Below are 13,444 nucleotides of genomic sequence, written 5' to 3'. Positions count from 1 at the left end.
CAATCGTCTCAACGGCTATGGTCTGTGAACCTCATTTTTGAAACCCGGACTTTTTTTTTTTTTTTTTTTTTTTTTTTTTTTTTTTTTTTTTTTTTTTTTTTTTTTTTTTTTTTTTTAACCCTTCGATTTCCGACCTGTGTTGCAGAAAGAGGGCCACCAGGTGGAGGAACAGCAGAGAGCCGACGGCGTGGTTGTCGACGCTAACCATCAATAAGACGAAACATTCCGATTTCACGACCTACAACTGCTCTGTCATCAACGAATACGGCGTGGACACTCGCCAGATCGTCTTGCAACGGAAACGTAAGATTGATTTATTATGTTCACGCAGATATACTATGTTCTTTCATTCAAGATTTTTCTTTTTTATTTTATTATTTTAGAAGGCGTGGTGCCATGGGGTTACAATGATTATATGTTTTTTGCATATATATATATATATATATATATATATATATATATATATAATATGTATATATATGTATGGTATATATATATATATATATATATATATATATATATATATATATATGTATATATTATATATATATATATATATATATATATATGCGAATACCAACAGGAAAATGATAGGCAGAAATACCAAACAGCACTTTTCGTGCTTTACTAAGAACAACATGTCTTCGCTAAAGATCGCTAAAGCGCTTGGCATTTCTGCCTATCATTTTCCTGTGGTATTCGCTTATTTAATGAAGTCACGTGCATCTACTGCGATTTTTTGAGTATATATATATATATATATATATATATATATATATATATATATATATATATAATATATATATATATATTGCAAGATTTTTTATTTTTATTTTTATTTTTGAGGTCGTGGTGCCATAAGGGTAGAGAAGAGGTTGCTTACCCATATTAGTAGTCCCCCTCATTAATAACTACTATTATATTTCTCAATATTATTTAGCTAATTTTTTTATATATAGGTAAAATGTAAATTCTGAGATAGCTCACATTGATGTTTCAAATAATAATGGTTAATTATAGAAATCCATAAATTATTTTTTCTTGCTTTTTCACGTTTTATTCTTTTATTTTTGTGACTGAAGGTGTTATCAGTTTTCAATTTACGGTTCGTATTGCTTAGTCTTGTATCATTTTTGTGTTACTGTTCATAAATTTTTCATTATTATTATTATTATTATATTATTATTATTATTATTATTATTATTATTGTTATTATTATTATTATTATTAATCCGTAATCGCTGTATTATCATAAATCTTTATTATTTCTCATTTACCTAAATTTCGTGTAGTGCTGTTTCTACCTAGCCTATCTCAGTAGACGGCCTTGCGCTCAAATGAAGATGGTTAATATTATCACAAGAACTCGCGTACGTATCACAATCATTAAAAAGAAAACCCCCTTTCTGCTCCTCAGCCGTGGTTCCCATCATGATGGTCGTGGGCGGAGGGGCGGGAGTCGTGCTGGTGGTCATCATCGTGATCCTGTTCATCCTGTGCAGCCGTAAATCCTCCAGCCACAAGGACAAGGCTGCCGAGGCTGGGGGCGTCGTCGTGGAGAAAGGGGGCGGCGGGGGGCTGGCTGGATCCGGAGGAGGCATGGTCACGGGCGGAGGAACCACGTCCAGCGTCGGGGGCATGAGCAGAGGGAGTTCCCTTGACACGCCCCTGAAGGTCATGCCCAACAGCCTCCTGCCGATGGACAATCACTCGACGGGCCAGGTGAGATTGGGCATTGATCGATTGACCTTGTTTACCTGATTGTTTGTTTACCTTTGTTTATCTCTCAGGTGGCGGCATCCACTCATCCTCTTGTGATGTCTTACATAAAAAAAAAAAAATCACCTCAGACACCCCCGACAGTCAACATTGTTCATTGGATATAAGGACTTTTGGTTGCCACTTTTTCGATGTCTGATCTCCTCATTTTCATAACCCCCTCGTTTATTCAGTTATTTGTTACATTTTTTTTTAAGTTTCATTATACATTTGTGCAGTTTGAAAGAGGAAAAGATTACACAGATAGTGAGGCCAGTCATTCCTTCCCCCGTCTGTGTCCAGCGTTTAGAGAATCTTGAATCCAAAGACCCTCCTTCCCTTCTCCCGTCTGGTCTTATGATATCCACCAAAAGTCGACAGTGACCAGACGAAAGACAAATGAAAAAAATCGAAAGAAACCAAAGAAACCTTGGCACTGAGACCGCATTTTATCTATTCTCCCGTGGGCACAGGAATCCGACCACAAAGACGCCGAGATCAGAACGACGTCCTCGTTGTCGGCAACCGAACGCGATTCCGATAGCGGGTGGGAGCGGGAGAGCAGCAAGGCCTCCCCTAGGGAATCTCAGCTGCCCGTGTCTCACACCCGGTACAGTGTCGGGTCCACCGTCTTCACTCCTCCGGTAAGTGGCGCCACGTACGATCCGGTGTCAGATGCGGCAGCTCTCTTTTTTTTTTTTTTCTTTGATTCACTCACTTGCATTGCACCGCCTTCTCTCAAATGCCTTTTGCAGCATCATTGCCATCTTCAGTCTGTGACGTAGTTGAGAGAGCAGTTATGAAGCCCCCTTGTTCACTCGCTTCGTTCGTCAAGACTTCTTCCTTGTGGCACCCCTGATCAGGCCAAGGGGGTGTAAATATGTAGCTTTTCTTCACTCTCAGATCACTTGCACCGTTTCATCTGTATCTGTTTACCCTCCTAGAATAGTGGAGGGTCGCTAATGTATAGCTTTGAAATCTCTTGCACCGTTTCATTTGTATCTATTCACCCTCCTAGCATAGTGGAGGGTCGCAAATGTGTATAGCTTTTTAAATCACTTGCACCGTTTAGAATTGACAGTCACCGTCCATGGCGGGAATTGCCAATTTGGGCGCCATTCTTTGCCAAAGAACCTTGCACCGTTTCCGATTTCCCTGTTGTCGCACCTACAACCAAGCTTTCACTAAACCTTTTTAGTTTTGCACAATAACTTCCTGATGATTCACAGAAGATTTGATTAAGTTCCAACTTTGTCGTTTGTTAGAAATCCCCTCCGTCTTCTTGTGGGTCATAGATAGATGAAGATTTTTCAAATTCTTCCTTAAAAAAGGAGGTAATCTTGTCTCGTGCCATGTGTCATAAAAATAATCGATTGACTGTTCACCCTTTGTTTATCATATCCTTTCCTTGTCCTACTAATTATTCAACAGTATTCTGTTTTAATATGTAAAAACTTTTACTTTTGTCATTACATAAATCACACCTTTATATATATATATATATATATAATATATATATATATATATATACATATATATGTGTAAAAATAATATACAGTGTTTGTGTGATTGATTTCTTTTATATTGATGTGATTATACCAAATGCAAATTAATTTTACTTTGAGAGTGACTGGTGATTAGATATTTATCAGAATGAGAGAGAGAGAGAGAGAGAGAGAGAGAGAGAGAGAGAGAGAGAGAGAGAGAGAGAGAGAGAGAGGTGTTCCCTCAGTGCTTAATCAGCAAACACAAGGAACCCCGTACATTCAGCTCTGTCCGCTTCGTTCTCATTTTAATAACGTATTTGTCTTTCAAAGTTATCTGTCCATCTGAGTGGGATTCTCAGGAGCTTGTAATCATTATATCAGTCTTCAATCAGTAATCATATAATTTTTCAAGTAGTATTAATATATCAGTCTTATAGTAGTATTAGTATATCAGTCTTATAGTAGTAATCATTATATCAGTCTTCACTTCAATTAGTATTAATATGTACGTGTATCAGTCTTCAATCAGTAATCATTATATCAGTCTTCAATCAGTAATCATTATATCAGTCTTCAATCAGCAATCATTATATCAGTCTTCAATCAGTAATCATTATATCAGTCTTCATTTAGTAATCATTATATCAGTCTTCAATTAGTATTAGTATATTAGTCTTCAGTTGGTAATCATTATATCAGTCTTCAATTAGTATTAGTATATTAGTCTTCAGTTGGTAATCATTATATCAGTCTTCAATTAGTATTAGTATGTCAGTCTTCAATCAGTAATCATTATATCACTCTTCAGTTAGTAATCATTATATCAGTCTTAATTTAGTAATCATTATAACAGTCTTCAGTTAGTATTGGTATATTAGTTTTCAATCTGTAATCATTGTATCAGTCTTCAGTTGGTAATCATTATATCAGTCTTCAGTTGGTAATCATTATATCAGTCTTCATTTAGTAATCATTATAACAGTCTTTTATTAGCATTAGTATATTTACCTTCAATCAGTAATCATTATATCAGTCTTCAATTGGTAATTATATCAGTCTTCAATCAGTAATCATTGTAACAGTCTTCAATTAGTATTAGTATATGTTAGCCTACTGTTTCCAGACAGTAATGTTAGCTTTGTATCTAAACCGAGATGGGTAGCTAAAGTTGCTGCATTCCACTGAGGAGTGAGAGATGTGTATTTCTGGTGACAGAAATTCACTCTCGACGTGGTTCGGAAGTCACGTAAAGCCTTTGGTCCCGTTGCTGAATGACCACTGGTTCCATGCAACGTAAAAACACCATACAAACAATACAGCTGCTGCAACCAAACTGAATCCCCTGCAGGAAACGCGGATGAAAGAGCCAGGTTAAGTGACTTCTGAAAGCACAAAGGAAAGGAAGGAGTTCCACAGAGCATTCACGACATCAGACCAGAGCTGTCATGCTACATGTGTCTATTAGGTTTTAACATGACATAGTTAGGTGAATGCCATTGGCTGGGAGCGACGTTGATAAACTATATATTTATGATTATAATCACTTCGTCAGTACTGTCTCTTTCGTACATATATTTCTGACTGCTAATACTGTGTACCAGGCATCCGTCAGTGGCTTGGAAATAAAGTCGAAACCGGTCAGGACCTACACCCCGCTTCTTATTTTTCACCTGGATATATATATACTCTCTCTCTCTCTCTCTCTCTCTCTCTCTCTCTCTCTCTCTCTCTCTCTCTCTCTCTCTCTCCTTTGGGAAGACCATGAGAGTGTTCATTCCCCAGAGTGACTGATTTCATCTGAAGTTCTTCATTTGCCTGACAGTTAATGCAGTATGTAATCAACTCGCGCATTCTGGCCTCTTTTTCGTGTAACCATTGCAGTGTTTTGTTATTTTTTTTTTTAAGCTGGCAGTCTCGACATGATTCTATTACGCAGAGAGAGAGAAAAAAATAATGTGTCAAGTTAAAGTTCATTATGCCATTATTGAAAACATTCTCGTTATGGAATTTCATTTTGGAAGGGGAGAGTAGATGCGTTAAGAAACGTTTCCTGCAAAGTGGTTATTAGTGAATGAGAAGGTCAACGATGTTCTTGGCGCATTTCTCGTTACCTCCAAATTAAGTCGAATGTTCAGCAATCTAATGACATTAAAAACAAATGAGTGAAGTATTGACGGCGATGAGTGATTAATAAGAAATTTGCTGGACACTAATGAAACTTAAAAGTTATTATTATTATTATTATTATTATTATTATTATTATTATTATTATTATTATTATTATTATTATTCAGGCGATAAACCCCTATCATTTCGAACAAGCCTACAGGGGCTACTGACTTCGAATTCAAACTTTGAAAAGAATATGGTCTTCCTTTACAAGAAGTTACAGATGATAACTGGAAAGACAGAAGAAGAGATGAGTTATTGGAAAAAAAAGAATAAATCAATAATCGTATCTAGATATAAATAATATTTTATATATATATCTAATAATATATATATATTATCTAAATATATAATATATATATATCTAAAATAAATGAAACTAGTAATTGAGCTTATTAAAATGAATACGAAGTTCGACGACGCTTAAAAAAAAAAAAAAAAAAAAACAAAAAAAATCGACATCCGCGTACAGGCTCCGTCGACAGAAGAGATCGGTTATTAGAAAAAATAAAAAGAATTAATGAATAAATCGGTATATATATATATATATATATATATATATATATATATATATATATAGATATATAATAAATGAACTATGAGCTATAAAAATGAATACGAAACTCGACGACACATATAAAAAAAAAAAAAAAAAAAAAAAAAAAAAAACGACATTCGCGTGCAGGCTCCGTCGATGAAATCAATATTTGCATTGAGAAATTCGACGATCCTTTTGGGGCCCGAGTGGGTAATCCGCTAAATTGTGAATGTCTGTAAGAGCGAAATAGATATCACGGGAGTGTCTTTATTGATTGCGTAGTACATTGCAGAGAAGAGAGGGGGAATTTTCGTATGAGCGAGCGCAAGCCACTATAAATCGTAGGAAGAACGGAAACGAGAGAGAGAGAAAGAGAGAGAAATGGGAGTGTAGTCTGTATAGGGTCGTGAACTCTTTTTCGTATGAACTCATTTTCGTATTTTTTTATTTTTATTCTATTTTATTTTTATTTGTTTATTTTTTATTTTTTTTGCTCACTGGACGAGAGGGTTCCTTACGCAACTATTAACCCGGTAGCCCGAGTTCGCTTCGCACTGCCGCCCAGTGCGGGATCACAGGAATTTATTTCTGGTAGTTAGAAAATCATTTTTCGATATAATGTGGTTTGCATCCCACAGTAATTTGTAGGTCCCGTTGCTAAGAAACCAATTGGTTCCTAGCTACGTAAAAAAAAAATCTAATCCTTCGTGCCCTGGGAAAGCTGTTAATCAGCTCAGTGTTCTGGTTAAACTAAGATATACTTTTCTTTTCTTTTCTTTTTTTTTTTGTACTTTCAGGTCATAACGTCACAATTCAAATAAAACTGCCGTAGAAATTAGACTGCTGTAGAAATGTAACTGTAAAAACAAGAGCGTAAAAATAACCATAATTTAGTTTACAGTTCAGCCAATTTTCACATCTCGTCCACTCTTCTGAATTCTGAGTCTCAGCTATTCAGAGGTCTTCTGAATAGCTCTGATATGTCTGAGTGTGTACGTCTGAGTTTTAGCTTTTAGTCAACAGTTTTTTTTCTTTGATTATGTCTGAGCGTGTACTACGCTTGTGTTTGAGCTTCTAGGCAACAGACTCTTTATGTTTTTCCCTGATATGTCTGAGTGAGTACGTCTGAGTGTGCATCATGTGATATTTTTCACGGAGTATCCAAAGCAAAGCTTGCTTGATGCAGTGTGCTTTTTTTTATTCTGGCGACATCCATGTGATATCAATTTAAGTTGCTTAATTCATTATTTTATTTTTCTCCTTTTCTCTTCCCCCGACAGGATCAGGGCTACATGTCCTACGTGGACTACTCGCGAGACTACTCTCCCGTGCCTGTGTCCGTAGGCGAATCCTACGCCCAGTTCCAAGTTGGGGGCCCTTTCGCCCGCTCCACCCCAGCCAGTGACCCGCCTTCTTCTCTCCCTTCGTCAGTGGCGCCCCCGCCCTACACCCCAACTTCGCACGCCGGCAGCGCCGACCTCAACGGAGGAATCAACGGAAGAGTCCACTCTTCGGCCAATGGCAAAGTCGTGGTGAATGGCAGCGGTGGGGTAGGAGGGGGAGGAGGAGGAGGAGGAGGAGGAGGAGTTGGAGGAGGAAGTGTGAGTGTGAACGGCACCCTGAAGCACGCCCTCTTACAAGACCTAAAGCAGGAGTTGAAAAGAGACGGTCCTCATGATCTCGATTCAGGGGCGCTCCACAGCAAGTACATCATTCCTCCACAAACGAAAATTAAGCCCGGGACGCTCGTGTAAAAAGAACAAAACAATGTGTAAAAAATAAGGCTTAGTTTTTGTTTTTACAGTTACTAGATTTAGGGAAGGAACAAAGGACGTGCGAGTGAAACTATGGAAAAGTCAATCAACTGTTATTGTTATCATCATTATTTTTATTGATATTGTCGTTATGATGATTAGAGTCAAGGTGGTTCAAGCTGACCTGCCAAATTCGTCAAGAGAAATTGCCTCAAGTTCCAATCGTTTTTATAAAGGTCGCGACTTTCAAGGAAGCCATCCTCCGACGAGGACGTTATCTCAAGATCATGTGAAGTGTTAAAATCTCTTTCAAACTACAGAAGCATTTGCGAAATTGATTAATATAAACCCGTTCATTCGGAATCAAGAAAGGTGTGTAACTGTGCATTGCTTAAAAAAAATAAAAATTGATTGTGAAAATAAAAAGGAATGAGAGAAAACCCACTGATTTTGAAAACGTTTCTGCGAGTGATATAAAGTCAACGAATACAGGAAATGCGAAAAAAAAACCTAAGACGACGGTGAGGGTGGTTTCACTGGAAGCGACTTTCAGAAAGACCTGTTTCCCCATTTGTATCATAAAAACGCTCTTGAGGTCAAACTCATGTGACGTCACCATTCCTAAAGCTCTTTCCGTGAGGCTTCGGAACCCTCTTCTTTATGTTCTCGATTTTTGTGTGTGCGTACGTCGGTTTGTTTCCCATTTTCTAGGACCAGCAGCGTCGTCAGCAGCTTAGAGGTCACTTAAGATTTCTCCTAAGAAGTACAGATCTGTGATAAGTTAATTTAGCGCCCCTGATCATTCATTTCAGCGAGTACCAAATAGAGTGAATGTGGAGCGAGCGAGCTTGTGTGCGTGTGTGTGCGCAAGGGAATTGTCGAAACTGTTCTTGAGCAGCCTGAGAACTTTTTGGAAAGAGTTTAGAAAATGCTAGAATTCAAGTGAAGAAATGTTGGAATTTAGCGAAGAAATTCCCACGAGGTGTCATCTGAATTGCATCCTCCGATGTGGTCGGTTGTAAAAACAATGGAAGAAGAGACCCTTGCTACCTTTGTAACCACAGTACTCCAAGTTATCACGAAGACTAATGGTAAACAAGTTAATATGACAATGCTATTTGAAGTGGTGAGTTTTCCCAGTTTTGCATCATGAAAGAACAAGTTGCCATTGTGACTGCTATACTTCAGGTTAAGATCCAAACTCAAACGAAGAATTTAATTTGTGAATGATTTGTTTACTGTTATTCAGTGTAAGATCCTGAGACAGTCGACTTGTCAATCGTCGGAAGTATATATATATGTATATATGTATGACAATCATGTCCATTGCAGGCAATCATAATTTGAAGACCCAAATGTAGTTTGATCTGCCGAAGAGGTCGTCGCTGTAAGTATCTTCTGTGGCTCCTCTGTTCTAGTTTCAGAACCGCTACAGGCATCATACTTCGCTGTTAGAAAAGAAGACGAATGAAAGAGTGAGGTTGTCTGAAGATGTGATTATCGAAAAGACAAAATAAAAAAACAGAAGTGTCTTTGTAGATATAAAGTCTCTCCGTGATCGTGTTCATGAACGAACCCTTTTTTTGTTTCTGTTTTGGTATTGCCAATTGCATTGCTCAGAACGAGTGATTGTACCCATAACATGTTTTTCATATACAAATATATAAATATATACAGTATCTGTATAGGTGTGTATAAACAAATCATATAAAATGTTACTTTCTTTTTACTTGTACATACTTAATTCATCAGGAGTCCAACAAACATCGTTTGCTTGGTAATCATCATCTTTCTACTGGGAGTGACGCTGGTCACTTTAATCTGGATTTTTGGGAGATTTGAAATTCTTTGTTCAGTGTCATTTTCGAAATGAGAGGTATTCTCTCTTTTTTTTTATTTATCTCTGGCTTTCAAAACGCACGCTGAATGAAAAAAAAAAAAAAAAAAAAGAAAACAAACATACGAGTGCTTCATTGCAAGGAGTTTTGATAACGAATCAACCCATCGTTGGAATACTATGTGTTAAAAGCCTCTGCTGTTCATTTTACTTTCAGTGATTTTAGTTGATTTCAATTTGATTTCAAAATGGACGTGTTAACCTCGGCTATTGCTTTCAAGGTGAGATGCTTTATTTTTGTCGCCTAAGTACAATTTTTTTTTTGTATTATTATTTTTTGCACTAAAAAACGCTTATTGAATTTGTATCGTAAGATACAAGCAATGTAACATTGATCGGTTGGCTCTTAATTTTCTAGCTCGCAATTAAGAAGGTTGTAAGGCGTGCAATAATGATTGGATTATTATAATATAATTTCTGCGTACTCAGTAATTTACCAAATACGGATTTCTTTCGTTGGCATTAGCAGCAATGTATTATTTACATTGTAAAAGGATATATATATATTCTTGTTCATGTAGTAATTTATCGCAAGATCATCAGTGTTGGTTACGTCAACACTTGACCATTTCGAACGCTCGTTATTTGGTGTTCTGGATTAATGGATGTTTTGAAGTAAGGCGACCTGAAATGCCCTCATGAATATACCCTTGCCAAGCCCGAAAGCCGCAAACTCGCGCACTCAGAACGCATAATATACGCGTGGAGACGGCAGTCGCCAAACCGCTGAAGCCAAAAGTCAACTAAGTACACAGTTCCGTCATATGGAAATGTGATGTTATTTTCCTATGGGAGAGAATATTTTTTTCCCACAGAGCCGTGTTTCGTTTTCCACTACTTCTTCTCTCAACTCAATCCGGAAGGAGTCGGACGGAGTCCCTAACTTTGATTGTAAATGTCACAAGCACATTGTATGGTTTTCTTGCTTGTTAATTCTCGCATCAGATAAAGATTTAAATTTTTTTATTTTATTGGACGAATATTGTCCGGAAGAGAAAAGTTTTTTTTTATAAATAATATTCCTTAAGGTTTAAAAAACTAGAATATTATGTACATTTTTTTCCCACGATGAAATTGTTATGTTAGCTTGGAATATTCTCTAGGGCAAATGAAATTGTACTATTTGTATATCCAAAGATTTTTTTTTTTTATTTTGAAGTTTATGTAGAAGATTATTTTGATTTTCTTTATAAAAAAATGGGTTTTGATTCCTTTTGATTTGAAGTTACTTATATGAATATAAAGTTTATTTTTTTCTTCTTCTGAACCTTCCTCCCACCCTCCCTCCCCTCCCCTCCCCTCCCCTCCCCTCCCCAACCATCTACTTCCCTGTGTATATATAAATAGCGTTCGCATAGTTCCTGGGTGCATTTTGTTAGGGACCTGGCGTCTCTGACAAACTAAGTCTCTGCCAAAGATCAGGTTTGTTTTACATTGCTGTTAATAATCCAGTGGTAATTCTTTTCTTCTTCTTTTTTTATACAAGCGAAGTTGCTTTCCTTTTCGTTCCGTTTTATAACATTTCATAACATAGCTCTTCTTGTTTTTTTTTAACTCTTCTAAGAAATTGTACTTTGTTATATGAAGCTACCCGTTACTACCAAATTAGTTGGGTTTGTCGTTTAACCTTTAGAATGCTGCAAATTCTCTCTCTCTCTCTCTCTCTCTCTCTCTCTCTCTCCTCTCTCTCTCTCTCTTCATCCTCTGGAATGGAGTAAATTTAGAATTGTTGTGGTTCATCCAATTTACCATAATTCCTACGTATAAATGGACAGAATAATCTGGAAATTATGAGGCAAACTAGATTTGTTTGTTGGTTGTTTTTTTTCTCTCTCTCTTTTATCCAGCAGCCGTAGATTTTTTCGATTTTAATTTCCTTTGAACGGGACTTAGGGTCCGTGAGATGTTTAATGGGCTGGAGATATTAGGAGTAAAATATTGAACCATTTTTAAAGATAATGGGTAATCTCTCTCTCTCTCTCTCTCTCTCTCTCTCTCTTCTCTCTCTCTCTCTCTCTCTCTCTCTCTCTCAGGTAGAAAGAGAGCTTTGGCCTGAATGAAGGTCGAGAATGATGCAGCATTAGCGAGAAGCTTCAAAACGAACTTTCTATATTTTTCGGTCTTCTTGTCTTTACCAGCCAAAGCCACGATTTCTTTTAGTTGTCATTTATCCCTTGATTCTTCTTCTTGACTCTTAATAAGAAAAAGCAACAAGTTTTCAGTGATTTTCATTTTATTCACTTTTTATCATAGCAAAGAATCCCTCCTTTTTTTAAAATTCCAATTTTTTTTTTTTTTTTTTTTTTTTTTTTTTCAAAAAAGGCAACGTCCTTTCACTTTCCGTTGTCCTATGGTGTGCTGTTGAAATAAAAAAAACTTTGAAATAAAAGTCAGTAGTCATTAAGGAAACCTTAACTGTAACTGTTTATTGTAAATGTGAAAATAAAGTATTTTGTTATATGGTATACCAATGCCTTTCATTCCTCACCTGTGTTTCAACTTTTGCAGATTAGAGGACAGTAGCTGCTGGGAATTGGAGACGCAAATTTCATAGGTTGCTCAAAAAGTCCTCTATTGCCTGTTTCTTGTGCAATAATATATCTTTGATAAGTGCAATGCACCAGCGAATCAAAAAAAACATTGCCAATGCACAATCATAAAAAAGAAGACAAATAAATTTTAAAAGATGGCATAAAGAAATACAAGCAGACAGATTATACGAATATGATTAATTTGGAAAAAAAGTCTAAAAATGCCAAACCACGGAAAGGAGAAAACGGTATATATTTGTGAAAACAAAATTTCCTGCGTTAAAAGCAGTGGTCCAGTGTAAATGCCCGTTGCTGAATAACCACTGGTTCCATGCAACGTAAAAACACCACACAAACAAACAAACAAAAAAAACCCAGTGTAAATGAAGACATGATGGAAATCATTTAATTACTCTTACCATTGACGCAGCAACTCGCCTAACGTAGTATGTGGTATACTGACCATACGAGAGAATCTCATTTCAAATATATACATTTACAAGACTTGATCCTTGACTGATCCTAATGTCGATAATAAGACCCAGTAATAAAAACCTCGTGCGTGAATATAGGATCTTTCCTAGATAGTGAGTTGTCTAGGAATAATATTTCTTTGGGTGCATTATCTTTATGATAATTACAGTCTTTTGTTTATGGTTTTACGGTCATCCCCAACGGGCTTGTGAAGCGCCTCAGCGGCGTGGTTGGTATGATATTAGCGTCTCACCTATGTGGTCGCGGGTTCGATTCTCAGCCATTCCATTGAGGAGTGAGAGATGTGTATTTCTAGTGATAGAAGTTCACTCTCGACGTGGTTCGGAAGTCACGTAAAGCCGTTGGTCCCGTTGCTGAATAACCACTGGTTCCATGCAACGTAAGAGCACCATACAAACAACGGACTTGTATTAAACATGTCGCAAACATGATCCGGAATATACACATGACCCAACATTGCTTCTTTTATGCAGGATTATTTAAAAACAAAATAGGTTTGTCATGAAAGCAATGGTTAAAATTTGTATGCATTCATTCAGTTGAAGTTAGCCAAATTGAATTATTCTTAACATCATTAAGATTCACGTCTAGAAGACAACTAAAGTACATTTCGTTCTGGACTAAACCGCCAATGACGAATGATTATGAACCGTTTGTTTATTATGACGAGTTCGTCCAAAATAGTTGATATGTATGTATCTCAGTTACTACACTTATTTGTGAAAAATAGCAGCCGAAGGCCTCTGACTTACAACTGCTGTATGAAGAAAAGCGATACACAAGCTTCTGATATCAGTATTCCCTCCCAAGATATT

General features: G+C 36.8%; 1 pseudogene; it reads left to right on the top strand.

Annotated features, from left to right (window-relative positions):
* Positions 1-11,914, top strand: part of LOC135226582 (irregular chiasm C-roughest protein-like) — a 198,669-nt pseudogene extending 186,755 nt beyond the window's left edge.
* The last annotated feature ends 1,530 nt before the right edge of the window (positions 11,915-13,444 follow it).

The sequence above is a fragment of the Macrobrachium nipponense genome, chromosome 14, assembly GCF_015104395.2.
Source record: "Macrobrachium nipponense isolate FS-2020 chromosome 14, ASM1510439v2, whole genome shotgun sequence".
NCBI lineage: Eukaryota > Metazoa > Arthropoda > Malacostraca > Decapoda > Palaemonidae > Macrobrachium > Macrobrachium nipponense.
Note: the sequence above shows the minus strand (reverse complement) of the source record. Positions and strands in the feature narration are given on the sequence as shown.